This window comes from Lissotriton helveticus, chromosome 8, assembly GCF_964261635.1.
Source record: "Lissotriton helveticus chromosome 8, aLisHel1.1, whole genome shotgun sequence".
In the NCBI taxonomy this organism is placed as follows: Eukaryota; Metazoa; Chordata; class Amphibia; order Caudata; family Salamandridae; genus Lissotriton; species Lissotriton helveticus.
The window spans coordinates 1,393,666,609-1,393,694,591 of NC_136069.1; positions in this window are offsets into that span (position 1 = coordinate 1,393,666,609).

Genomic DNA, 27,983 nt, shown 5'->3' on the forward strand with positions numbered 1-27,983 from the left:
AACGATGGTGTGGAAACAGCCGTTGATGAAGCAGAGACCCTCGCCGACGACGCAGCACCCAGCTGAACCATGAACGGTGAAGCTCTCGTCGACTCAGAACTCCTCACAGAAGTCATCGATTACATCACTAACTTAGCTTCCATCGACGCCACAGCCGTCATCGTCTTGACCATCGAAGTCGAAGTTATCGCTGAAGAAACCGTCAATGGTGCACCTGATTCAGCGGTCGTAGACAGAGAATGCCTCATTGACGTGCCCGCCGACAGGCGGATTTTCTACGAAGGAGTATGAGGTGTAGACAGCCACGGCCCATGGAGGGAGTTACGGTGGGGCAAGAAGGCGGGGAAGGGGAGGGGCAGGGTGGAGGGTGCTAAAAACCAGCATATGGATAATTGCAGGTAAGTAAACAATTTAATTAATAAAACGAATTTCGTAGCGCGCACTGCATTGTATTTTGCGATGCAAGGCCCGCTACGAAATTCATTTTATTAATTAAATTGTTTACTTACCTGCAATTATCCATATGCCGGTTTTTAGCACCCTCCACCCTGCCCCTCCCCCTCCCCCACCGTAACTCCCTCCATGGGCCGCGGCTGGGTGTAGATGGAGGTGAAGAGCTAAAGCTTTGCTAGGCATGAGAAGAGCCAGGTTGCTCCCTTTTTTCCACAGAAGACTCCTTGCTCTGAGATCTTGATTTCTTTGGATCTCTCTGGACAAAAGGAGGATCTCCTCCCTTCCTTTTCACAGAGGAGATATGAGGCCTCTCATCACTCTCGGAGTCAGAATCTTTAACAGATTTTCTCTTCTGAAGCCAGAGGAGTAGTCTTCCCTCACGATCCTTGAGGGTTTTTGTAGAAAAGTCCAGCAGTGCTTACAGTCTCTGGGTTTATGATCCGGATATAGGCAGTATAAGCACTCCTTATGTGGATCTTCAGAAAAAAAGCCTGGCCTTTCCACAAGTCTTGTAGGGCCTAAGCAGCCCTTTTCTTAGACTCAGAAATTCTGCAGCAAAGACAGAAAAAAGGTAGACTCACTTTCCAACAGCCCCTCAGCTGAAGAGAAGGTTGAAGGAAAAGGAACTGCTAGCTGAGAGTTGAAAAGGTCAAGGTAGAAACACTGTGATTAAGCAGAGCTCATGGAGTCCCCCCATCACACAATGTGCGGTTAGAAATCTGAGGTATGGTGGCCCTGCAGGGGATGGATACTCTGTGATGCCATTGGCTGGAGTTTGGATGTTCTTTAATGAGGTTAACAGGTTACTAAATACTCATTGTGTATTCCTTGATTGTCATTAGATAGGGTCCATTCCTATCTAACTTAAATTCAATTATTGGTTTCATTGATACTGGGTTGGACACTATTTCCTTAACATAAGATACCCCTGCCCTCTTTCGGGCTAGAGGTCACACCTGCGGAGGTCGACAGATGACCCTCTCTTGTTGTCTAAAGAGTTAGAAGGAATATGTTGCCTAAGCGTGTAAAGCTCAGCATGAGGCCACATTGCAAGTATAGCAAAGCATATGGTGCGCATGTGAAGAGCCTCAGCCAGGAGGTTCCAGTTATCAATAAAAGTGGCACCTCTGATCCTCCCTCTACCTTAGGCTAAGGGAGGGAGGAGGAGGGGTCTTATACTTTAAAATTAGTTGGGGGACTGTGTCCTCTGTGTCCACCCACAACTTGTGCCCTAAACTTGTCAAATTCCGCCTAGGTTCTGTGAGCATGGAAGATATTTAGGGACTTATTTGCAAGCCCCTTGTGTCGCCAGTAAGGGTGACCGGTGGGCATGGGTGCAAATTCAGGACTATAAATTGTAAAAATTCAGGACAAAGGGTCAAAATTCAGGACAAAAATTCCAGACAGAAGGTCAAAATTCAGGACAAAAATTTAGGGCAAAAGGTGCGTTTTACACACACACATCAGAGGAGGTCGCGCAATCTAAATAAGTGTTTTATGTCCCACCTCAAGCAGTCCATTATGTACTGCAGTGCCCAGATAGTATTTTATTCTTGTCATGACAGCCGGAGTCTACATATCCTCTAAACTGTTAATGCACTAGCTCCTTCTTGAGACTCTCCTAAAGACTGATGTGCTTAAAGACCTCCCTTCGGTATCTATTCTTTGCATTAACCCTATTATTGTACTCCAAGCTACCCAGAGGCTGTCCTAATACAATTCATTTTAACCTCAACTGCCGATCTCCAAGCCAATCCAGGCCAATTTAAATACTGCTTCTGCACATGCCGTCCATTTTAGTGTAAATATGCACCAAACTGCCTCCTAAATAGCCCCCAAGCACTCTCCAAGCTATACCAAGTACAGTTTAAAAGATTCTAAGTGCTGGGCTAGCTCAAAACATATTGTAACATAACTCCACCAAGACTTGGAAACATATGGAACATCAAACAGCAGCCTACCCATAAAAGTGGCCAGAGTGACAGCAGCGTTGGCATGAGATAGCAGCTACATCACACTGTCAACTGGTCACATTTCACCATCATCCAGCTCACTAAGTCTCAGTAAGCCTTCAGACTGAACCAGGTCACACCAGGACAAATCATAAAGTAGCCTGGACAGATAGAGAATCATCATATTCCCACCTAATCAAACCATGTATCATCATTCAGCAGCTTGAACACACAGTGTACCATTTCACAGCAGCCTCCACACACATTGAACTATGAGACAGCATGCTAGACACAGTAAACCTCTGGACAGCACCCTGGCCACGCAACCAGCCATATGAGAGTAGACTGGCAAAGCTATGGACCAAATGATTATCAGGAATCCCCAGGAAAAATAAAGCTGGTGGCATGGGGAGCCGTGAAAAAGCAACTTGAACACACAGTGGACATAATGAGGGAGCGCCCATTATCATGCTGGTCAGGAAATGTAGATTCATAGCCTGCTACATGTTTAACATTGTCAAGTCAAGTAAAAAAAATACTTTATTTCGGCTGTATAGCCATAAAAGCACAATTAATAAAAGCATACATAGAACGCCAGGCTTCTATTGCACAACTATTTAGACATTGTAGAGACAGGTACAAAATATATTTAGGGTGCCTAAAAGAGCGGTAAAGTGCAAAATTGTAAGGTATTTTCAGGCCCAGAGAGCACATATTTCACGATAATTAACAACCTTAAATGCCAATCGAGGACAGGGCAGATATAATAACATTTTATGATCATTTAAAACCAGTACAATAAATAAATGTTAAAAACAATAAAAAAGATTTAAAAAAGCTAAAAATAGGGAAAGATCTTCAGATCAAATTCTATCATAGGAGAATGTGCAGATTTAGAGTAGACAGCATAATCATTAGATGGGCACGCTTGGATTATTCCTGAGCTCTGTTTCTCTATGATATCTCTACGCATGCACCACATCGCAAGGAGGAATCTAGAAATTGCAAAGACAAATAATGGGTGTGACTCATGTTTTAGTAGCCTATAGGGCTCAGTGTGTTCTCTAATTCCCATATTTTTACACAACTGGAGCACCCATTTGGACCTTGGCCTTCTATGAGCAGGGCAGAAGAGAAGAACATGAAGTTTGGTCTCTTCGGTCAACATACACCCTGGGCAGTCCAATTTGGGGCCTCCCTTCCATTTATTTGTAAATACTCTAAGGGGGAGCACCCCATATCTAAATTGCAAAAACAATTTTAGCAAGAAGTGGTTGAATATTGCAAGTGCTGGTTTAAGCTTGTATTGCTGTTTGACGTCCAGAAACCTGGAGGTCAAGGAGCATGTATTGGTGATCTGCGAGAGTTGGGCTAATTGATATTCTTGTAAGGCGAGCTGAAGGGTTTTGTTAGAAATAGAGGAGCAGGTCTCCTCGGGCATTAACTACAAGTTTGTCCTCCCCAATGTATGACATATATTACGAATGTAGGACAACCATGGAATGTTCCCTGCTCCTAAAATAGACATAACATCCTTCAGTTCCTCCCTATAATTTAATAGCTCAGGCGTGCCCATAAGCGGCAACAAAATAAAAGCGGATGGGAAGCAAATATATCGCTAATCAGGCTCCTAACCAGGTCCATCCTTAATGGTGTTAAGGGCGTGCTTTTACGTAAGCTCTAGAGTTGTCATTGTTCAAAATATTTTAATTTTGCATCTATTGGGGAATACAACACATCGCCAAAACTCTACTCTACATAAACTGTTGAGGCAGTGTTTGAGCATTTCTTAGAGCAAAATGGTTTGCAGAGTTTTCTGCATCATCACAAACAAAAGTACTCTGATCTATGGTTCCTCACCAAGGGCCCCATTAGGATATCGGGCGGATCCGCCCGACATCCTTCCCTCCCCACCACCCATATTCCCCCGCCATATTACCATGGCGGGGGGACCGCGGCGGACGGAAAGACTGTCCGCCGCTTTTCCGCCCGGTCAAGAAGTTGACCGGGCGGAAAAGGGTTTCATATGGTGGCGGTGTCTGTTAGACAACGCCACCCATATTAGGGTGAAGGCGGGGACATGCTTTTCCGTGGTGGAAATGCCGCCACGGAAAGGCATGCGGGAATGTCCTGTGGGAGCCCGTTGCGGGCCCCCAGGGACTCTGGGAGAGGTGAAGGGTGCACATAGGGGGTACATATGGTACCCCCCTGCACTTCATTGTACAACGTGACAGGCACCACACGGTGCCTGTCACGTTGTGCATTGAAGTGCACAATGTGCATTTTTAGCATTGCGGCGGGCGGTGCTTAACCGCAATGTTAAAACTGAGGGATGCGCCTGCCAGTGTGGCGGGCGCATCCTAATGGACACCACGGGACCGCCACCAGTTTTACGTCGGGATGGCGGGCGGACAAAGTCCGCCCGCCATCCTAATGGGCCCCCAAGTTAGCAGTCATATTAAAAGAAAAACTGAGACTGGAACAACAAAATACATTGAAGTAACACATCTTTTAAGGCTGTCAGTTGTTACTTAACTCCACCAAAGCACTGGCCTTCAGTTTAATGTTCTCAACTGTTTGTTTGCTATGGGGACATGAACATACTGTTGCAGCGCATGAAAAAATTTAACAAACTTGTGAATAGATCGAGACATAGTTTGAAGGGAAGGCGGGCCCTGGGAGTGGGAACGAGGAAAGAAAGAGAGAGGTGATGGTCCGGAGTTGGGTGGGGAGGCTGCACATGAAATGGGGAAAGAGCAAGGAGAAAGAAGTAAAAACAAGAGAAAAGCAAGGAGGCGGTACACAAAAAAGAAAGAGCAAGAGAAAGCAGTGAACATTAGAGAAAAGTACTTTGATTCAACTTACCCTTCGAGTAGTTGATTGCAGGGAGGGCTTTTGCACGCGCTACATTAACCCCAGGATGGGTAGCCTAAAGCTGTTCTTTTGCCGTGAAGCACCTGTGCAATGCTTTGTTAGTTAAAAAAAAGATTTACAAAATGTGACCAGCATGGCATCTAGACATCTAGCAGCTATGAAATTCTGAAGATTACTCAGGATAGGAGAATATGTTTAGATGGACAATGGTGATAGAAGTATCACCTTCCAAGGGGAACTGGGGGCCTTAAAACGTCTCTGGTTTGATCAAACTTTATATCTGAGTGAGTCTTGTATGTACAGGATAGTTTGTGAGTGTTTCATCTTTCAAAGTGTCCCTGCTGAGATTGTGGAAATGTGCTGAGAAGGTTGGGCTGTTAAGACCTGTAACTCATGATTCCGTCCATTTTGTGGAACCTGCTTGCTGTATTCCTGGAACCTCATACATGGGCCTCATTAACGAAGCCCCTAGCTGCATTTTGGTGCAGTCAGAATGTCACTTTTTTGATGCTCCGGTGGCGCAATGTACCGCAGCATATTGAAAAGACCACACAAATCCACTTGGCACGGTTTTTCATGGCTTTGCAAATATGTGCCCCTTTCACACAGAACACTGCGTGGAAGGGGAGTTCCATGGGTGTTGCTGTGGGTGTTCCCATGCAACACCCATGGAATCTGAGGCATGTCTAGATTAACGAGGAATTGTAAACCTGGGAATGCGTCAGATTAGTTAAGGGAGGTGCAACAAGGAGAAATATCGTTGTTTTTTTCCCTCTTTCTATTTGTGATGCATTCTGCATAGAATGCCATAGAGTACTGTGGCATTGAGTGGAGTGGCATACAGTAGAGTGGAGTTGAGTACAGTAGAGTGGCATAGCGTGGATTGGCATAGAGTAGAGTGGATTGGCATTGAGTAAGAGTGGAGTGGCATAGAGTGTAGAGTAGAGGGGAGTGGCATTGAGTAGAGTGGATTGGCATAGAGTAGAATGGAGTGGCATGTAGTATAGAGTAGAGGCGGTGGCATTGAGTAGAGCGGAATAAAGTGTTGTAGAGTCGTGTAGCCCCACCCTCTTCAACATCTACATGAAACCTCTCGCAGCCATCGCACGCCAGCACAACCTCAACATCATCTCTTATGCCGACGACACCCAGCTGATCCTCTCCCTCACCAGAGACCCCGACACCGCCAGAACCTGCCTACACGAAGGGATGAAAGACGTCGCCGAGTGGATGAAGGACAGCCGCCTGAAACTGAACTCGGACAAGACGGAAGTCCTCATCCTGGGATCTTCGCCCTCCGCCTGGGACGACTCCTGGTGGCCCCCAGCCCTGGGCACCGCACCCAAGCCAACCGACCACGCACGCAACCTGGACTTCATCCTGGACCCCTCCCTCTCGATGACCAGACAAGTCAACGCCGTCTCCTCATCGTGCTTCAACACCCTGCGTATGCTTCGCAAGATCTTCCGCTGGATCCCGACCGAGACCAGGAAGACTGTCACCCAGGCACTCGTCACCAGCCGACTGGACTACGGAAACGCCCTCTACGCCGGAACCACAGCCAAGCTACAGAAAAGACTCCAGCGCATCCAGAACGCCTCCGCCCGACTCATCCTGGATGTCCCCCGACGCAGCCACATCTCCAGCCACCTGAGGAACCTGCACTGGCTCCCCGTCGACAAGAGGATCACGTTCCGGCTCCTCACCCACGCACACAAGTCTCTCCAGGACCTGGGCCCCAAGTACCTCAACGACCGCCTGACCTTCTACACGCCCACCCGCCAGCTACGGTCCACCAGCCTTGCCCTCGCAGCCGTACCACGCATCCGAAGAGCCACCGCCGGAGGAAGATCCTTCTCTTACCTGGCTGCCAAGACTTGGAACTCCCTCCCCATCCACCTTCGGCTGACCCAGGACCATCTCGCCTTCAGGAAACAACTCAAGACCTGGCTGTTCGAGCAGTAGCATACCCCTCCCCCCAAGCGCCTTGAGACCCTCCCGGGTGAGTAGTGCGCTATACAAATGGCATGATTGATTGATTGATTGATAGAGTGGAGTTGCAAAATGTGTAGTGGAGTAGAGAGGAGAGGCTACATTGGAGTGACGTAGGATGACATGGAGTGGCCTACAGTAGAGTGGAATAGCGTAGAGTGGTGTAGAGTGGCATTGAGTAGAGTGGCATTGAGTAGAGTGGCATAAAGTGGAGTGGTGTGGAGCGTGGTAGAGTGGAGTGGCCTAGAATTGAATGAAATAGTGTAGAGTAGAGTTGAGTGACGTGCTGTAGAGTGGCATTGAGTAGAGTGGCGAAGAGTAGAGTTGTGTAGAGTGAAGTTGAGTGGAGAGGCACACAGTGACATGGCGTAGAGTAGTGTAGAGTAGAGCAAAGAGGCATAGAGGTAGAATTCTCCCATCTAATTACTCTGCTGGCGCTTATAACTGTATACACCTATTTCTGTCTCATGGTTGTTGCAGCACACGTATTTTAAACTAGAATGACGCTGGTTCAATAAATACTTATTGAAACCGTCCCCATCATTTATTCTGCGCATCTCTCTGAGACAAAGTGAGCAGGAGTGACTGAGCGAAAAGTACTGTACTGTTTCCACGATCCCTGAGGGGTCAGGGTTTATCATGTACGATAGTTGCCAGAAACTATTCACTCCTTGGTAAGAGGGGCACATAGTGTGAGCTAGCTGGTCTACAGCAAACATATTCGGTGGGGGTGTCTGGAATCAGTCTCGACACCAATCCCATAGTTTATATTGTCTAAACATGCAGATCCTATATAGATTTATAGGAACTACACAACAGTGGGGTCCGCATCAGATGGTCCACCCGCAGGCTGTTGCAGGTTTATTGGGGGCACACCTCCTAATCTTACTAATTTTACCACCTGTCTTGCTGCCAAGAAAGTTGGGTCAAGACCGAGGGGTGGGCACCTCCACTATCTGGCAGTCCCGGGGTCATATAATAAAGGTGACAGGGCCTTTGAAGCTTCCGCAATGGAATGCCCATCGTGCTTGGAGGAGGTGTGAACACCTCCGCGCAGAGCAGGCTTTGTTCCTGGCCTCCAAGAGCAAAGGCTCTCTCTCACCTCAGAAGGGCAGAAACCTACTGTGGTGGCTGGCTGGTCGAGACCAATCAGTCAACACACTAGTAGTCGGTAGGTTTTCAGGGGGCACCGCTAAGGTGCCCTCTGGGTGCATGTATTAATAAATCCAGCAGTGGCCACCGCTACCATCCTGCTGACATCTTCAGGGGGACTCCAGCCCCCAGGGAGGCGACAACATCACCTAGCAAGCTCCTGGAGGCGCTTATAATCAGCACAGGCTACCCACTGCACGGGAGTCCGCATCCTGCCGCCATCACTATCGTCCTGCTGATATCTTCAGGGGAACTCCAGCCCCCAGGGAGCACCGTGCCAGGGAGGTGCCAATGTCACCTTGCAAGCGCCTGAGGCACTTATAATCAGCACGGGCTTCCTGCTGCTCTGGAGCCTGCAACCGGCCGCCACTTCTATTGTCCGTCTGACATCTCCAGGGGGACTCCAGCCCCCAGGGAGCACCGCACCAGGGAGGCGCCAACGTCATCTTGTAAGCGCCCGTAGGCGCTTATAATCAGCACGGGCTTCCCTCTGCGCAGGACGAGCCCGGGCTAAGCCCGGGCCAAGGGCGGGCCCGTCCTTGTCTGTCATTGACAGGAAGAAGCAGGGCAGGGCCACCCCTCTTTCGCCTGCTACCTGGCAGTTGATCCACCATTTGGACCCCTTCCGGACTTCTGGTCCTTAAGGTACTGACTAATTGGTCATATTTATTGCCCTCTACTCCGAAATCTAGGGTGGATTGGTTGGCCTGAACTTTCTGATCCTAAGCGTTTCGTACTGTCCTACCCTGTTAAGTGCCTATATGCTAAGTCTTATTCTGTTGTTAAGTGTGAATCTGGCGTAGCCTTGGAAGTATTTAGTGGTCTAGTCGCACATTCAAGAAGTATGGGGAAAAGAAAGACTATGGAAGGAAGCTGGGAAGGGGGTGGGGACACTGTAACAGGATGGGGTACACAAAGACGCGGGTAGTAATTGTGTATTAGACCGTATTGACACCTTAATTAGCGAGTGAGAGGATATATTAGAGACAACGCCTAGGGGTATATTCACAAGGACGTAACTCCAATTGATCCCTACCATACTGCATCAAAAGCGGAGATAGATTTAACACCCCTTTCACAAGCTGCTGCAAACTGCGGACATCACCAGTTTTCCCGCGAAAACTGCCCAAAAATTTACCTCCGCGGTGGGCACCACCAACTAACTCTAAAGAGATGCAGAGTACGCGTTCCCATGCAAAAACACATGAAAAAACCACAACACCACTTTAAAAACAAAATGCCAGATCCACGAAGCCCCACAAAAACAGGCGCTAAGCCACGGTAGCAGCAGTGATTTAATAACTGCCTTTTGCTGGTGCTAAGCAGGACGATTATCCACAGCATGAAAGGGAGCCCAGCTGAGAGCCACACCTGAAGACCCACACATGCCACGGAGACAATGATCATACAATAGCAGGACGGGAGGAGAGGCATGGAGCAGGCATGTGCGAGAAAGGCATGTGACCTAGGAATGTGAACCTACCCAATGACAGGTGTGGCCTGGAGGTGCCTGACAGACCACAGAGTGTAAACCACGGAAATGCCCATGTTGTGAGCAACTGCTGGTGCATGGAGTGCAGTGGCCAGTGGATGCTACCATGTCCCCACAGGCTGTGGGGCAATAAGCGAAAATGTTGTGCGTTATGTCTCCCCCCGCATGCCCGTGCGTTGTGAGTTGGACCTGCCACATGCACCTTGGACATTGATGAGGACCCGCCCAGGTCACATGGTCCATCTGACTGCACCGCAGTCATTGCCCGTGGTGGTGTGCCTGTTCCAGCCGCAGTGCAACCTGGGCCACTGAGTCTGTGATGGTCACGTCCGGGACCCCTTCTTCTGATATATTGGATGACCTCTGTGACGGTGGTATTAGGGTCATCAACGCCATGTGTCTGCGGCCCTGCGCTGACCGTTGCCTCAGGCCTACACTGCGGTCCAGTAGGTCACACATGTGGAACTGTGTCTTGGGTAAGATGTGAAGAAGTCCACAACATTGGACATGCCTCATCGCAAGAGGCATCCCCAACAGCACTGGAGCCACTAACGCCATCCGCAATGAGTCCTTTATGGTTGCATGGTTATGTCCTTTATGATGTACACTGATGTCGATTTCTGACTGCACGAGGCAGCCCTTGCCGGCTGTTGTGCACACACCCCACACACATCCAACAAATGTGTCACTCAGTATGTGTGCCTGCTAATAAATGTGGCCATGTGCATGTGCACGTAGCCATTCACACCATCTGCGATACAGAAAAGGGGGTGGTGATGAACAGAGTGTCTGAATTAAGCAGACCACTCTTACCCAGTCCAAATATCAGGGCTTGATCCATCACCGTTATTTATCTCACTGCCCCATCCCAGCTCAGAACCTGGCTATATGCAAATTAGTCTGTCCCTGGCCCAGTGCATCATGGGAACAGGGCAGACCAAACTACCAAGCCAATTCTTCACCAGAAAGGAGACAAGCTACCGGGGACCGGTTTCTGGCATTTCAGCCTCTTCGGCCCGGCTTGCTTGAATCCTGATGGAGCAGTGAGAAAGGGACTCATGTCTGAGTATACCCTGCCACACCTATAGTGGCCAAAAACGATACAGAAAAGGGGGTGGTGATGAACAGAGTGTCTGAATTAAGCAGACCACTCTTACCCAGTCCAAAGATCAGGGCTTGATCCATCACCGTTATTTATCTCACTGCCCCATCCCAGCTCAGAACCTGGCTATATGCAAATTAGTCTGTCCCTGGCCCAGTGCATCATGGGAACAGGGCAGACCAAACTACCAAGCCAATTCTTCACCAGAAAGGAGACAAGCTACCGGGGACCGGTTTCTGGCATTTCAGCCTCTTCGGCCCGGCTTGCTTGAATCCTGATGGAGCAGTGAGAAAGGGACTCATGTCTGAGTATACCCTGCCACACCTATAGTGGCCAAAAACGATACAGAAAAGGGGGTGGTGATGAACAGAGTGTCTGAATTAAGCAGACCACTCTTACCCAGTCCAAAGATCAGGGCTTGATCCATCACCGTTATTTATCTCACTGCCCCATCCCAGCTCAGAACCTGGCTATATGCAAATTAGTCTGTCCCTGGCCCAGTGCATCATGGGAACAGGGCAGACCAAACTACCAAGCCAATTCTTCACCAGAAAGGAGACAAGCTACCGGGGACCGGTTTCTGGCATTTCAGCCTCTTCGGCCCGGCTTGCTTGAATCCTGATGGAGCAGTGAGAAAGGGACTCATGTCTGAGTATACCCTGCCACACCTATAGTGGCCAAAAACGATACAGAAAAGGGGGTGGTGATGAACAGAGTGTCTGAATTAAGCAGACCACTCTTACCCAGTCCAAAGATCAGGGCTTGATCCATCACCGTTATTTATCTCACTGCCCCATCCCAGCTCAGAACCTGGCTATATGTAAATTAGTCTGTCCCTGGCCCAGTGCATCATGGGAACAGGGCAGACCAAACTACCAAGCCAATTCTTCACCAGAAAGGAGACAAGCTACCGGGGACCGGTTTCTGGCATTTCAGCCTCTTCGGCCCGGCTTGCTTGAATCCTGATGGAGCAGTGAGAAAGGGACTCATGTCTGAGTATACCCTGCCACACCTATAGTGGCCAAAAACGATACAGAAAAGGGGGTGGTGATGAACAGAGTGTCTGAATTAAGCAGACCACTCTTACCCAGTCCAAAGATCAGGGCTTGATCCATCACCGTTATTTATCTCACTGCCCCATCCCAGCTCAGAACCTGGCTATATGCAAATTAGTCTGTCCCTGGCCCAGTGCATCATGGGAACAGGGCAGACCAAACTACCTAGCCAATTCTTCACCAGAAAGGAGACAAGCTACCGGGGACCGGTTTCTGGCATTTCAGCCTCTTCGGCCCGGCTTGCTTGAATCCTGATGGAGCAGTGAGAAAGGGACTCATGTCTGAGTATACCCTGCCACACCTATAGTGGCCAAAAACGATACATAAAAGGGGGTGGTGATGAACAGAGTGTCTGAATTAAGCAGACCACTCTTACCCAGTCCAAAGATCAGGGCTTGATCCATCACCGTTATTTATCTCACTGCCCCATCCCAGCTCAGAACCTGGCTATATGCAAATTAGTCTGTCCCTGGCCCAGTGCATCATGGGAAGAGGGCAGACCAAACTACCAAGCCAATTCTTCACCAGAAAGGAGACAAGCTACCGGGGACCGGTTTCTGGCATTTCAGCCTCTTCGGCCCGGCTTGCTTGAATCCTGATGGAGCAGTGAGAAAGGGACTCATGTCTGAGTATACCCTGCCACACCTATAGTGGCCAAAAACGATACAGAAAAGGGGGTGGTGATGAACAGAGTGTCTGAATTAAGCAGACCACTCTTACCCAGTCCAAAGATCAGGGCTTGATCCATCACCGTTATTTATCTCACTGCCCCATCCCAGCTCAGAACCTGGCTATATGCAAATTAGTCTGTCCCTGGCCCAGTGCATCATGGGAACAGGGCAGACCAAACTACCAAGCCAATTCTTCACCAGAAAGGAGACAAGCTACCGGGGACCGGTTTCTGGCATTTCAGCCTCTTCGGCCCGGCTTGCTTGAATCCTGATGGAGCAGTGAGAAAGGGACTCATGTCTGAGTATACCCTGCCACACCTATAGTGGCCAAAAACGATACAGAAAAGGGGGTGGTGATGAACAGAGTGTCTGAATTAAGCAGACCACTCTTACCCAGTCCAAAGATCAGGGCTTGATCCATCACCGTTATTTATCTCACTGCCCCATCCCAGCTCAGAACCTGGCTATATGCAAATTAGTCTGTCCCTGGCCCAGTGCATCATGGGAACAGGGCAGACCAAACTACCAAGCCAATTCTTCACCAGAAAGGAGACAAGCTACCGGGGACCGGTTTCTGGCATTTCAGCCTCTTCGGCCCGGCTTGCTTGAATCCTGATGGAGCAGTGAGAAAGGGACTCATGTCTGAGTATACCCTGCCACACCTATAGTGGCCAAAAACGATACAGAAAAGGGGGTGGTGATGAACAGAGTGTCTGAATTAAGCAGACCACTCTTACCCAGTCCAAAGATCAGGGCTTGATCCATCACCGTTATTTATCTCACTGCCCCATCCCAGCTCAGAACCTGGCTATATGTAAATTAGTCTGTCCCTGGCCCAGTGCATCATGGGAACAGGGCAGACCAAACTACCAAGCCAATTCTTCACCAGAAAGGAGACAAGCTACCGGGGACCGGTTTCTGGCATTTCAGCCTCTTCGGCCCGGCTTGCTTGAATCCTGATGGAGCAGTGAGAAAGGGACTCATGTCTGAGTATACCCTGCCACACCTATAGTGGCCAAAAACGATACAGAAAAGGGGGTGGTGATGAACAGAGTGTCTGAATTAAGCAGACCACTCTTACCCAGTCCAAAGATCAGGGCTTGATCCATCACCGTTATTTATCTCACTGCCCCATCCCAGCTCAGAACCTGGCTATATGCAAATTAGTCTGTCCCTGGCCCAGTGCATCATGGGAACAGGGCAGACCAAACTACCAAGCCAATTCTTCACCAGAAAGGAGACAAGCTACCGGGGACCGGTTTCTGGCATTTCAGCCTCTTCGGCCCGGCTTGCTTGAATCCTGATGGAGCAGTGAGAAAGGGACTCATGTCTGAGTATACCCTGCCACACCTATAGTGGCCAAAAACGATACAGAAAAGGGGGTGGTGATGAACAGAGTGTCTGAATTAAGCAGACCACTCTTACCCAGTCCAAAGATCAGGGCTTGATCCATCACCGTTATTTATCTCACTGCCCCATCCCAGCTCAGAACCTGGCTATATGCAAATTAGTCTGTCCCTGGCCCAGTGCATCATGGGAACAGGGCAGACCAAACTACCAAGCCAATTCTTCACCAGAAAGGAGACAAGCTACCGGGGACCGGTTTCTGGCATTTCAGCCTCTTCGGCCCGGCTTGCTTGAATCCTGATGGAGCAGTGAGAAAGGGACTCATGTCTGAGTATACCCTGCCACACCTATAGTGGCCAAAAACGATACAGAAAAGGGGGTGGTGATGAACAGAGTGTCTGAATTAAGCAGACCACTCTTACCCAGTCCAAAGATCAGGGCTTGATCCATCACCGTTATTTATCTCACTGCCCCATCCCAGCTCAGAACCTGGCTATATGCAAATTAGTCTGTCCCTGGCCCAGTGCATCATGGGAACAGGGCAGACCAAACTACCAAGCCAATTCTTCACCAGAAAGGAGACAAGCTACCGGGGACCGGTTTCTGGCATTTCAGCCTCTTCGGCCCGGCTTGCTTGAATCCTGATGGAGCAGTGAGAAAGGGACTCATGTCTGAGTATACCCTGCCACACCTATAGTGGCCAAAAACGATACAGAAAAGGGGGTGGTGATGAACAGAGTGTCTGAATTAAGCAGACCACTCTTACCCAGTCCAAAGATCAGGGCTTGATCCATCACCGTTATTTATCTCACTGCCCCATCCCAGCTCAGAACCTGGCTATATGCAAATTAGTCTGTCCCTGGCCCAGTGCATCATGGGAACAGGGCAGACCAAACTACCAAGCCAATTCTTCACCAGAAAGGAGACAAGCTACCGGGGACCGGTTTCTGGCATTTCAGCCTCTTCGGCCCGGCTTGCTTGAATCCTGATGGAGCAGTGAGAAAGGGACTCATGTCTGAGTATACCCTGCCACACCTATAGTGGCCAAAAACGATACAGAAAAGGGTGTGGTGATGAACAGAGTGTCTGAATTAAGCAGACCACTCTTACCCAGTCCAAAGATCAGGGCTTGATCCATCACCGTTATTTATCTCACTGCCCCATCCCAGCTCAGAACCTGGCTATATGCAAATTAGTCTGTCCCTGGCCCAGTGCATCATGGGAACAGGGCAGACCAAACTACCAAGCCAATTCTTCACCAGAAAGGAGACAAGCTACCGGGGACCGGTTTCTGGCATTTCAGCCTCTTCGGCCCGGCTTGCTTGAATCCTGATGGAGCAGTGAGAAAGGGACTCATGTCTGAGTATACCCTGCCACACCTATAGTGGCCAAAAACGATACAGAAAAGGGGGTGGTGATGAACAGAGTGTCTGAATTAAGCAGACCACTCTTACCCAGTCCAAAGATCAGGGCTTGATCCATCACCGTTATTTATCTCACTGCCCCATCCCAGCTCAGAACCTGGCTATATGCAAATTAGTCTGTCCCTGGCCCAGTGCATCATGGGAACAGGGCAGACCAAACTACCAAGCCAATTCTTCACCAGAAAGGAGACAAGCTACCGGGGACCGGTTTCTGGCATTTCAGCCTCTTCGGCCCGGCTTGCTTGAATCCTGATGGAGCAGTGAGAAAGGGACTCATGTCTGAGTATACCCTGCCACACCTATAGTGGCCAAAAACGATACAGAAAAGGGGGTGGTGATGAACAGAGTGTCTGAATTAAGCAGACCACTCTTACCCAGTCCAAAGATCAGGGCTTGATCCATCACCGTTATTTATCTCACTGCCCCATCCCAGCTCAGAACCTGGCTATATGCAAATTAGTCTGTCCCTGGCCCAGTGCATCATGGGAACAGGGCAGACCAAACTACCAAGCCAATTCTTCACCAGAAAGGAGACAAGCTACCGGGGACCGGTTTCTGGCATTTCAGCCTCTTCGGCCCGGCTTGCTTGAATCCTGATGGACCAGTGTAAGAATTGGCTTGTGTAGTCTGGTCTGCCCTGTTCCCATGATGCACTGGGCCAGGGACAGACTAATTTGCATACAGCCAGGTTCTGAAACTGGGATGGTGCAATGAGCTAAAAAACGGTGTTGGATCTAGCCCTGATCTCTTGACTGGGTGAGAGTATTCTGCTTAATTCAGAGACTCTGTCCATCACCACCCCCTTTTGTAAAAATTTTGTCCACCCTAAGCGTGGAAGGGTATACTCAGATGTGAGTCCCTTGCTCATTGCACCATCAGGATTCAAGCAAGCCGGGCCGAAGACGGCTGAAATGCCAGAAACCGGTCCCCGGAAGCTTGTTTCCTTCCCAGTGTAAGAATTGGCTTGTGTAGTCTGGTCTGCCCTGTTCCCATGATGCACTGGGCCAGGGACAGACTAATTTGCATACAGCCAGGTTCTGAAACTGGGATGGTGCAATGAGCTAAAAAACGGTGTTGGATCTAGCCCTGATCTCTTGACTGGGTGAGAGTATTCTGCTTAATTCAGAGACTCTGTCCATCACCACCCCCTTTTGTAAAAAGTTTGTCCACCCTAAGCGTGGAAGGGTATACTCAGATGTGAGTCCCTTGCTCATTGCACCATCAGGATTCAAGCAAGCCGGGCCGAAGACGGCTGAAATGCCAGAAACCGGTCCCCGGAAGCTTGTTTCCTTCCCAGTGTAAGAATTGGCTTGTGTAGTCTGGTCTGCCCTGTTCCCATGATGCACTGGGCCAGGGACAGACTAATTTGCATACAGCCAGGTTCTGAAACTGGGATGGTGCAATGAGCTAAAAAACGGTGTTGGATCTAGCCCTGATCTCTTGACTGGGTGAGAGTATTCTGCTTAATTCAGAGACTCTGTCCATCACCACCCCCTTTTGTAAAAATTTTGTCCACCCTAAGCGTGGAAGGGTATACTCAGATGTGAGTCCCTTGCTCATTGCATCATCAGGATTCAAGCAAGCCGGGCCGAAGACGGCTGAAATGCCAGAAACCGGTCCCCGGAAGCTTGTTTCCTTCCCAGTGTAAGAATTGGCTTGTGTAGTCTGGTCTGCCCTGTTCCCATGATGCACTGGGCCAGGGACAGACTAATTTGCATACAGCCAGGTTCTGAAACTGGGATGGTGCAATGAGCTAAAAAACGGTGTTGGATCTAGCCCTGATCTCTTGACTGGGTGAGAGTATTCTGCTTAATTCAGAGACTCTGTCCATCACCACCCCCTTTTGTAAAAATTTTGTCCACCCTAAGCGTGGAAGGGTATACTCAGATGTGAGTCCCTTGCTCATTGCATCATCAGGATTCAAGCAAGCCGGGCCGAAGACGGCTGAAATGCCAGAAACCGGTCCCCGGAAGCTTGTTTCCTTCCCAGTGTAAGAATTGGCTTGTGTAGTCTGGTCTGCCCTGTTCCCATGATGCACTGGGCCAGGGACAGACTAATTTGCATACAGCCAGGTTCTGAAACTGGGATGGTGCAATGAGCTAAAAAACGGTGTTGGATCTAGCCCTGATCTCTTGACTGGGTGAGAGTATTCTGCTTAATTCAGAGACTCTGTCCATCACCACCCCCTTTTGTAAAAATTTTGTCCACCCTAAGCGTGGAAGGGTATACTCAGATGTGAGTCCCTTGCTCATTGCACCATCAGGATTCAAGCAAGCCGGGCCGAAGACGGCTGAAATGCCAGAAACCGGTCCCCGGAAGCTTGTTTCCTTCCCAGTGTAAGAATTGGCTTGTGTAGTCTGGTCTGCCCTGTTCCCATGATGCACTGGGCCAGGGACAGACTAATTTGCATACAGCCAGGTTCTGAAACTGGGATGGTGCAATGAGCTAAAAAACGGTGTTGGATCTAGCCCTGATCTCTTGACTGGGTGAGAGTATTCTGTTTAATTCAGAGACTCTGTCCATCACCACCCCCTTTTGTAAAAATTTTGTCCACCCTAAGCGTGGAAGGGTATACTCAGATGTGAGTCCCTTGCTCATTGCACCATCAGGATTCAAGCAAGCCGGGCCGAAGACGGCTGAAATGCCAGAAACCGGTCCCCGGAAGCTTGTTTCCTTCCCAGTGTAAGAATTGGCTTGTGTAGTCTGGTCTGCCCTGTTCCCATGATGCACTGGGCCAGGGACAGACTAATTTGCATACAGCCAGGTTCTGAAACTGGGATGGTGCAATGAGCTAAAAAACGGTGTTGGATCTAGCCCTGATCTCTTGACTGGGTGAGAGTATTCTGCTTAATTCAGAGACTCTGTCCATCACCACCCCCTTTTGTAAAAATTTTGTCCACCCTAAGCGAGGAAGGGTATACTCAGATGTGAGTCCCTTGCTCATTGCACCATCAGGATTCAAGCAAGCCGGGCCGAAGACGGCTGAAATGCCAGAAACCGGTCCCCGGAAGCTTGTTTCCTTCCCAGTGTAAGAATTGGCTTGTGTAGTCTGGTCTGCCCTGTTCCCATGATGCACTGGGCCAGGGACAGACTAATTTGCATACAGCCAGGTTCTGAAACTGGGATGGTGCAATGAGCTAAAAAACGGTGTTGGATCTAGCCCTGATCTCTTGACTGGGTGAGAGTATTCTGCTTAATTCAGAGACTCTGTCCATCACCACCCCCTTTTGTAAAAATTTTGTCCACCCTAAGCGTGGAAGGGTATACTCAGATGTGAGTCCCTTGCTCATTGCACCATCAGGATTCAAGCAAGCCGGGCCGAAGACGGCTGAAATGCCAGAAACCGGTCCCCGGAAGCTTGTTTCCTTCCCAGTGTAAGAATTGGCTTGTGTAGTCTGGTCTGCCCTGTTCCCATGATGCACTGGGCCAGGGACAGACTAATTTGCATACAGCCAGGTTCTGAAACTGGGATGGTGCAATGAGCTAAAAAACGGTGTTGGATCTAGCCCTGATCTCTTGACTGGGTGAGAGTATTCTGCTTAATTCAGAGACTCTGTCCATCACCACCCCCTTTTGTAAAAATTTTGTCCACCCTAAGCGTGGAAGGGTATACTCAGATGTGAGTCCCTTGCTCATTGCACCATCAGGATTCAAGCAAGCCGGGCCGAAGACGGCTGAAATGCCAGAAACCGGTCCCCGGAAGCTTGTTTCCTTCCCAGTGTAAGAATTGGCTTGTGTAGTCTGGTCTGCCCTGTTCCCATGATGCACTGGGCCAGGGACAGACTAATTTGCATACAGCCAGGTTCTGAAACTGGGATGGTGCAATGAGCTAAAAAACGGTGTTGGATCTAGCCCTGATCTCTTGACTGGGTGAGAGTATTCTGCTTAATTCAGAGACTCTGTCCATCACCACCCCCTTTTGTAAAAAAATTTTGTCCACCCTAAGCGTGGAAGGGTATACTCAGATGTGAGTCCCTTGCTCATTGCACCATCAGGATTCAAGCAAGCCGGGCCGAAGACGGCTGAAATGCCAGAAACCGGTCCCCGGAAGCTTGTTTCCTTCCCAGTGTAAGAATTGGCTTGTGTAGTCTGGTCTGCCCTGTTCCCATGATGCACTGGGCCAGGGACAGACTAATTTGCATACAGCCAGGTTCTGAAACTGGGATGGTGCAATGAGCTAAAAAACGGTGTTGGATCTAGCCCTGATCTCTTGACTGGGTGAGAGTATTCTGCTTAATTCAGAGACTCTGTCCATCACCACCCCCTTTTGTAAAAATTCACACCATCTGAGCAAGTGTGTCTGTGTAGTCATTGTGTCAGCATGATGGGCATTGGTTCTGCAACGTCACAGTGTGCTGTTGTCAGCGGCCGTTACCAGGTCACCTCAGCATTGGCAGTGACCCTGGGCCTGTTGCTGCGCACGCACAACCCTGCATGCACATGCAGCGTATGCTGGTCCGGCATACGTTAGGTCACTGCAGGTTTGTGCGGATTCGGCAGGGGCAGCAGGGCGTGGCTCGGACCTGGCCTCGTGCAGGAAGTGCGGTAAGTGTTTCTCTGGGTTGGGGTGTAGTCGCCACAAGGGCCACAGTAGTCAATGTTGCAATGTAGCATGCACCAGGAGGGCGGGCCCGCACAGATGGGGACATGTAGGAGCGCAGTGCACACAGGTGAGGGGGCACATGGGAGGTAGGAGCAGCTATGTGGCAACGTAACACACAGTGGGGCCGCTCATGTGCCATGTGCTGGGCATACCATCCAAGAATCCAAGGGTAGAAGACATCCCACCACACCGACGACAGGCCTCTGTACATGTCCTGTATGCATGTATATGGTGAAGTGACAGTAGGGATGAAAGGTCCTTTGTCTGCACTATCAGGCGGTAGCACATCTGCAGCTCCGAGCAGGAACTTGCATTTGGCCAGCACCCCCTGGCAGATACAAGAGCATTGGCTTGGAACTCCCACTCTACTTACTGCCCGATGTGGGACCAATGTGTACACATCCTACACGCAGGAGTCCTTGGTCGTTGTCAGCGTGTGTGAAATGGCCTTCACACTTACTCCCACCCAACCACAGGCCTGCACCCATTGCACACAGACACTGCTCATTGCACCAAGCTGTGCCATTTCATCCACAGGTCTGGCACAGGGCAAGCCAGTGCCGCTTCAAGCAGAGCCACTGACGCAATGGCAGGCCATCCCGGACACATGCTCGGCTCCAGTCACGTGGAGCTGTACCGTGCACTTCCGCTGCATGTCCTGAGGGCAGTGCCCTTGGCAGTGCTGCAGGTAAGTTACCGGCTAACATTCCGCCTTGTGGACGTCACCTGCGTTGAGCCTGTGTTGCATTGTCACTCATGCATATTCATTTCATTTCAAGAATCTTTATTCGGTGTTTAGAAAACACCATAAAAGCACACATATATATACATAAATGAGAGAAACATTAAATCTTAATCAAAATCATGACACCATAGAAACACACAAATATATACACAGCTAAAAGAAGCATTAAATCTTTGTCAAGATCCTTGTACATGAATACAATAAAAATCCCAACATACAGGGCCATAAATTTAAAATATAAAATCCCAGGTCGTTCATTCCTCTCCCTTCGTCATCCTTAAACGAACCGCCACCTTAATAAAATTCATAATACAACATAAGGTTAGCGGATCAGAAGCTTGTTGCAAATAAACTAAAGCATCCATGGCATGTTCCAATTTGGCTTTTTTTAGTATGTCTACTAAAAATCTGCGCCTGGGCATAGAAAAATAGGGGCAAAGCAAAATAAAATGAAGGGAGTCCTGCGGAGACCGATTGTCGCAGCCGCAGGGTCCCTTCTGCTCAATAGACATGGTAAAACCTGGTGGAGAGGCCAACATAAAAGGAAGTAAGTTCAGTCTAAAACGACACATAAGGAATCTGTCCTGTGCATTATGTACAAGATACAGATAGGGCTCCATACCCTCCACACTCTTGATCAAGTTGTATGCCCTCACGGACTTTTTCTCTCCTTCAACCTCCGCACGACATTGGGTTTTCCGCTCTAGGAAAATTTCCCCTACTTGTTTCTTGTGCTGTGCTAAGATGGTTGTGGGGTTCCTGAAAAAATTTCCGAACCCTAACTCTTCAAGAGTGTTTCTCACATATTTGAGCCAGGGGATGCGCATACAATGAGTCCTACTCAGGCAATCCAGTAGAATTTCTCTGGTTAAATATGCGTCTGGATTTGCCCAAATTTTTAGCCATGCCACAATTGGCCTCAATTTTAATGAGTCCCCCAGGTATGGCCTCCCTAGCTCCCTGTGAGCAATATATCCAACAGTACTGGGTGGTACCCTCAGGATAGATTTCATGTGTCTATTCTCTTCCTGTTCAATTCTAGCCGTATTCACAAAGCCCCAGACTTCTGCCCCATAGCTTACTTTGGAACATGTTACAGAGTCGTACAGGATCATCATCTGTTCCGGGCTCCACCTGCCCAACCTCCTGCCATAACCAGCTATAGCCCCATTGGAGGCAATCATTTTATTGCAGCGTTCTTCCACCAGGGACTTAAATTGGAGAAGACCATCAAAGGTTACTCCAAGATAGGAGAACGTTTTAACCTCCTCTAAGCGGTGGGTGCCTATTGTATAAACTGATTTAGAGGAGGGTTTTTTGCCTGCCAGGAGCACATAAGACTTGCTTAAGTTGACAGATAGGTCCAAATCACTCATAAAGTTGACGAACCCATCTATCAAAATTTGCAAACTTCGTGGTGTACGCGCGAGCAAGACCGCGTCATCTGCATAAAGCAGGACAGGGATTTGCCGCGACCCAATCCTTGGAGAATCTGCTTTTAGACCCAAGAGAGATTGTTCTAAATTATTAATATAAAGGGAGAACAAAAAAGGGGCAAGGATGCAACCCTGTCTGACTCCACTTTTGCATGGAAAGGACTCAGACAATCCCCCCTCCCTGTTAAATCTTACTGTGGCCGTGGTGTCAGTGTGTAGCTCTCTTAAAATGGTAATTAGACCGCTCTCAATCCCCAGACCTGTCATCATGTCCCACAACTTCCCTCTATTGACGTGATCGAATGCTGCTGCTAGGTCCATGAATCCCATGTAAATGGGCTCATCACTGGCCAGAGTGTATTTGGCAGTCAGCATATATAGGTTCAGGCATTGATCGCTGGTGGACCTCCCTGCCCTGAACCCGTATTGGGTATCCGAAAAGATGTTATTCTCTTCGGTCCACTCTGACAATCTGTTCAAAATTGCCCTTCCCAAAAGTTTGGCTGAGACGTCGATCAGGGAGATAGGCCGATAACATCTAGGCTCATCCTTATTGCCCTTTTTAAAAATTGGCACAATAATCGCTTTGGACCATGATGGGGGGAGACCACAGGAGATGGCGGCATTTAAAACCCTAGTCATCAAGGGGGCCCATAGATCTATATTACTAAGAAAGAGGTCAGGGGGAATTCCATCCGGACCCGGGGCTTTATTCTTGGTTAGGCTTTCCATCCCTACAGTGATCTCTTTAAGAGTGAACACTGCCGGTAAGGCATGGCTTTGAGTTGCTGGTAGTTCTGCAAAGTTACCTGAATCATGATTGTACAGACTCCTAAAGTGGGTAACCCACTGCTCCGGTAGGATATTGGTCCCTATTTCTGGAGAATCATTTTCTAAAAAGGTCGGATTGTTGATGATTCTCCAAAACCCCGCTAGGTCCCTTCTTTCCCCAGCCTCTCTCAGATCTGCCCAGGCATCTGCCTGCAAAGCAAGTTTCCTCCTTTTGGTCTCTTTTCTATATTTATCTCTGCTTGCCCTGATTTTTTGTGGGTCCCGTGGTTTTAACTTAAGAGAGCATTTCAGTTCCCTCAGTGCTTTAGAGCAATTCTGGTCAAACCACCGGGGATTAACCAGGTTACGTATGGGCACATTGGTCCTCAGTAGCCCATCTATCAGATTTGCAATGTGCTCAAACTTTTCTAATAATCTTGCGCCCTGTACTTCCAAATCCAAGCAATCATTTATGGCCCGGAGACCCATGTTGCTCAAGTTTTTATAAAATTTTGCCCCATCTATTCTAGACCACTTCAGTCTCCTGCCTTGGTCAGTGACCCTCTCCCCTATTAAGTGGTGGACATTAGGTCCTCGTCCCGCCCTATATATGAACGTTAAAACAAGCGGGTTATGATCACTGAAGCTGTTCCAATCTATCCCTGCACTAATTACTTTGTTGACCAGGGATCTCGAGACCAAAATATAATCTATAATAGATGAACAGCCCCTGCCTTTAAAGGTTGGTGGGAGTGTGCCGTACGGCTGTGGGCCTATCATATTGATGGTATGCTCTAGGTCGTACTTGAGCCGGAGTGACCTAAGAGCGTCTCCGGTAGGTGAGTGAGAAAAATAAGGCCCCTTCTGAATTGGGCATTGCTCCCAATCTGTATTTACTTTAACTAATGCAGGACAGAGATGGCAATTAAAATCCCCCGCCACCACCAACCCATGGGATGGGCCCTTGTTCTGAGATGCGATTTCTTGTCCCAGCCTTTGTTCGAGTTCAGTCAGTACCGGGGTGAGGTTATTTGCTGACTCGGTATTATACAAATTAAAAACAGAAAACCGTAGCCCCTTTCCATGAAACCGAACTGCCTGGATCCCGTGTGAGGACCAATCTGGGAAGGACCAAGTGCCTGGAAGATCTAGATCTACATAGAGAGACAGGCCACCCATAGCTCTCCCAGAACTAGACTTTCTCGCAGGAACAAAAAAACACTTGTAACCCTGCAAGTGATAGTTATTCTCCACTGCCCATGTCTCCTGTACACATATGATATTAAATTTCCTAATGTACTCAGCCCATTCCTTGTTGTGAAATTTACCCGCTATGCCAGCTATATTCCATGAAATAAGTCTCACCTCCGCTCCCCTCCGTTCCACTCCCTCCTGATCCCTTGATCTTAATTCCAACAATTGCCCTTGAATTTCCTGTTCAGGTACCCCTCCTATGTTGTTTTTAACTGTTGCCTCCGGTTCAACACACATTAAATCCCCCATGTCAATCGCCGAAGTTTGTACAGCCTTTAAACTTAGCTCCTCCCATGTTTCTGCCAGGTCGCCCTTTTTGATACAACCATGGGAGGTATTATCTGTATGTCAGTCGACCCCCTCTAGTCCATACAAACAGTTGAACTGGTTATGAGTATAAAAGGGTTGTTCCGGTCGGCCAACTATCGGTCTGGGGTGTAAGGCCTGATGTCTCCCCCTCCTCCCAACCCTCTCCCAGGTATCATGGGTTTGGGGTTGCTGGAATGGGCCCGGGTTAATTGGGAAAAAGAACGACACATGGAGGGTCTGGATGGTAGATTCCCTCGAGCTATTTTTACCCTGACATATAAACTCCACAGTGCCTGTATCCCTAAAACTCACTAGTATACAATCCCCTTTTATAGATTTTTGTGTTCTCCCCACCCATGGTACCCTTCTTACCATTATTATTTCACTATTGAAATGTGTCGGAAGGGGTCTGTTTATATTTAGCCACTTGATTACCCTACTTTTCAGGGCACAAAAGTCCTCCCTTTCCCCTTCCTCAAGTGGGGGGACACCCGCCATGACTACCGTAAAAGCGTTAGTCTCTGGGGGTAAGTTAGGTCTGCGTGGTCTCAGGGTGAGCTTCATTAATGGGGTTGGGATAGTATTACCTACCGGCTGTGCCGGGGGAACAGGTCCTGGCGGTTGGGTGGGCATATTGGCAGGGGGAGGTTTGAATGTTACAGGCTTTAGTCTTAGGAGTTGTTGTTGTGAGGGAGCCACATTCACGGCTTGTGAAGGGACTGGAGTAACAACGCTATTTGCCGTCAATTGGGGCACTACGGTAGGGAGAATGGGATCAGATTGCGCTCCCTGTCGGCCAGCTTGAGTTTTCAGACTACCTAATGTCGCCTCCAAAATGGTTAGTCTGATCTCTATCTTTTTAATACTCTCGCTGATCGGCAGTAGCAGGGACCTTAGCAGGAATTCTACATTTCCAAGCGGGACAACAGACAAGGGAATGTTAGCAATAACCGCTCCTGTGTCTTTTATCGTACCAGGAGCTGAGTCCTTAACAATGGGTTTTGGGTCTAAGACCATCGGTGGTTTTCCTACCGGCATTGGGGTTTTTAGGGACTTGCCAAAGTCCGAGTGTAAAACCTTTGGTTGACTCTTCCCTTGGTTACCCTTAGATTTCCTCCTGCGCTTATTGGGGGGGGGTCCAAAAACTACTTGAATGTTAGACGGTTTAGATGTAGCTTTCCTCGGTTTAGGGGCCGGGGGAAGTTGGGACACTAAATCAATTCTCGACCTAATAGGACTCGGGCTATTGCCTGGCGCTGAACTTATAACTGCTCCTGGTGAGATATTAGTACAATCCCTCAATAATAATGGGACATCATCAATTCTAGACAGCTCTTCCCTGGGTGTAAGAACTTGATCTCCCAGGAGGGTGTTTTTCATATTATCAATTGAGCGTCTCCGTTCGGCCCTTAACCTAGACAGGTTACACTCTTTATCCCCCTCCCCTGCTTGCCGGGTAAAATATTTTTCGAGAGTCCGGTTTTTGGCTACAACTGGTTTCGATGGGGTGCTCTCTCTTACCGGGGATGGCATGGTGTTCGTAGTGAGTTCCACTCTGCCGGGGGATCTGAGTCAATAAATAAACTAAAAAGTAATAGTCCCGAACCAAGAAATCCAAGAGAGTGGGCCCAGCCCGGCCTCCTTCGGCCCCGGACGGCCACAGACGGTCCCGCCCTTGTCCCGGGCTTCTCCCGGGCGCGCTCCCGCGCAGCGGCTCTTCCCACTCCTGTTATGGAGAGGAGGTGCTCAGGGGCGGGACAAACAGGGAGAGCGACCAGGTGCAGGTGATGACAGCGCAGGGACTCCTGGGCAATGGAGTCCCTGTACCTCACCTGGCGCTCGCAGCCCTGTTGTCCGCCTTCAATCCAGGAGATGGCAAACCGGAAAGCAAAGCAGCTGCCCAGGCACACGGGCGAAGCGGGACCCGCGCAGCGGGTACCGCGAGGTCTTCAGGTCTTCAGGAAAGAAAGAGGGAGCAGTCTTTAAAAACAGGCAGCACACAGAGGGCTCTCCCGCCTCCGGCCAGCAAACAGCAAGTGACTCCCACAGGACGGTGGTCCACAGGCGCCTTTGACTCGGCGCTCAGGGGCGGGACAAACAGGGAGAGCGACCAGGTGCAGGTGATGACAGCGCAGGGACTCCTGGGCAATGGAGTCCCTGTACCTCACCTGGCGCTCGCAGCCCTGTTGTCCGCCTTCAATCCAGGAGATGGCAAACCGGAAAGCAAAGCAGCTGCCCAGGCACACGGGCGAAGCGGGACCCGCGCAGCGGGTACCGCGAGGTCTTCAGGTCTTCAGGAAAGAAAGAGGGAGCAGTCTTTAAAAACAGGCAGCACACAGAGGGCTCTCCCGCCTCCGGCCAGTAAACAGCAAGTGACTCATGCATATTCGAGTTGTCCATGGACGACTGCCTCTCCAACGTAACAGTAGCTGACCTGGATTTCGACGTTTGTGTGCGCCCCCTGTTGGCCCTCAACAAGGAGGGTCACTGTGATGCCTGTTTGTGGCATGCATAGCTGTTTGGCATGCAGGCTGAAAACTGGGCCGGCGAGATCGCATGAGTCGTCATGTGCAGTGAACACATTGAGCCACTACCCGATTGGGCTTTGGTGCACATTGGCTTGAGTGGTTGGTGTCAGCACATCTGTCCGGGTCAGCTGATGGATTATGTCGACGACATGTCAGATGAGTTGGATGACGTTCGCTCATTGGAGCTTTTGGCTTACGATGCTACACTCGTGTTCATGGACGAGTGACAAGGCACCGGCATCCACGACTGGATGTGACACAATGCACGTGTCCCGACGCCTGTTGGCAGGTGGTGGATCTGGTTCCATGTCCCAAGCCGACAGTGGACATGGCTGTGCTGTCCTGGACACATGGTCCCGGCGCGGACAACCAACAAGGGTTGGCACTGACTTGTGTTGGTGGTGGACTCCCCCGAGGTGGACATGGGCGCTTTCCTACGTTCCTCATTCAGGCATGCTGCTGCATTGGTCTGCATATCATGGCACTACTCTTGGCCGCATTAACACGCACTTGTTGATAAAGTTTTACCACTTTCACTTGTCTCCGACTGTGTTGTAACTTGATTTGTATGGCAATGTGTGTGCCACGGACTCTCTGGCTCCTTGCCATACGTGCATTGCTCCCCCATCAGGACTGTGGGTTTGTACTAGTGCATTTTCGTGTTCCTGTTTCGTGCTTTGCCAGGTGCGTATAGCCGTTTCCGGCCACAGGCGGGTGCACTTGTGGCCTGTGTTCGTTTGTGCAAATGTTGCTGTTTGTTCCACATTGTGTTTGATGTTGGGGTGCTCTGCTTCCTATGTATGTGTGCTACATTGAGTGTGGG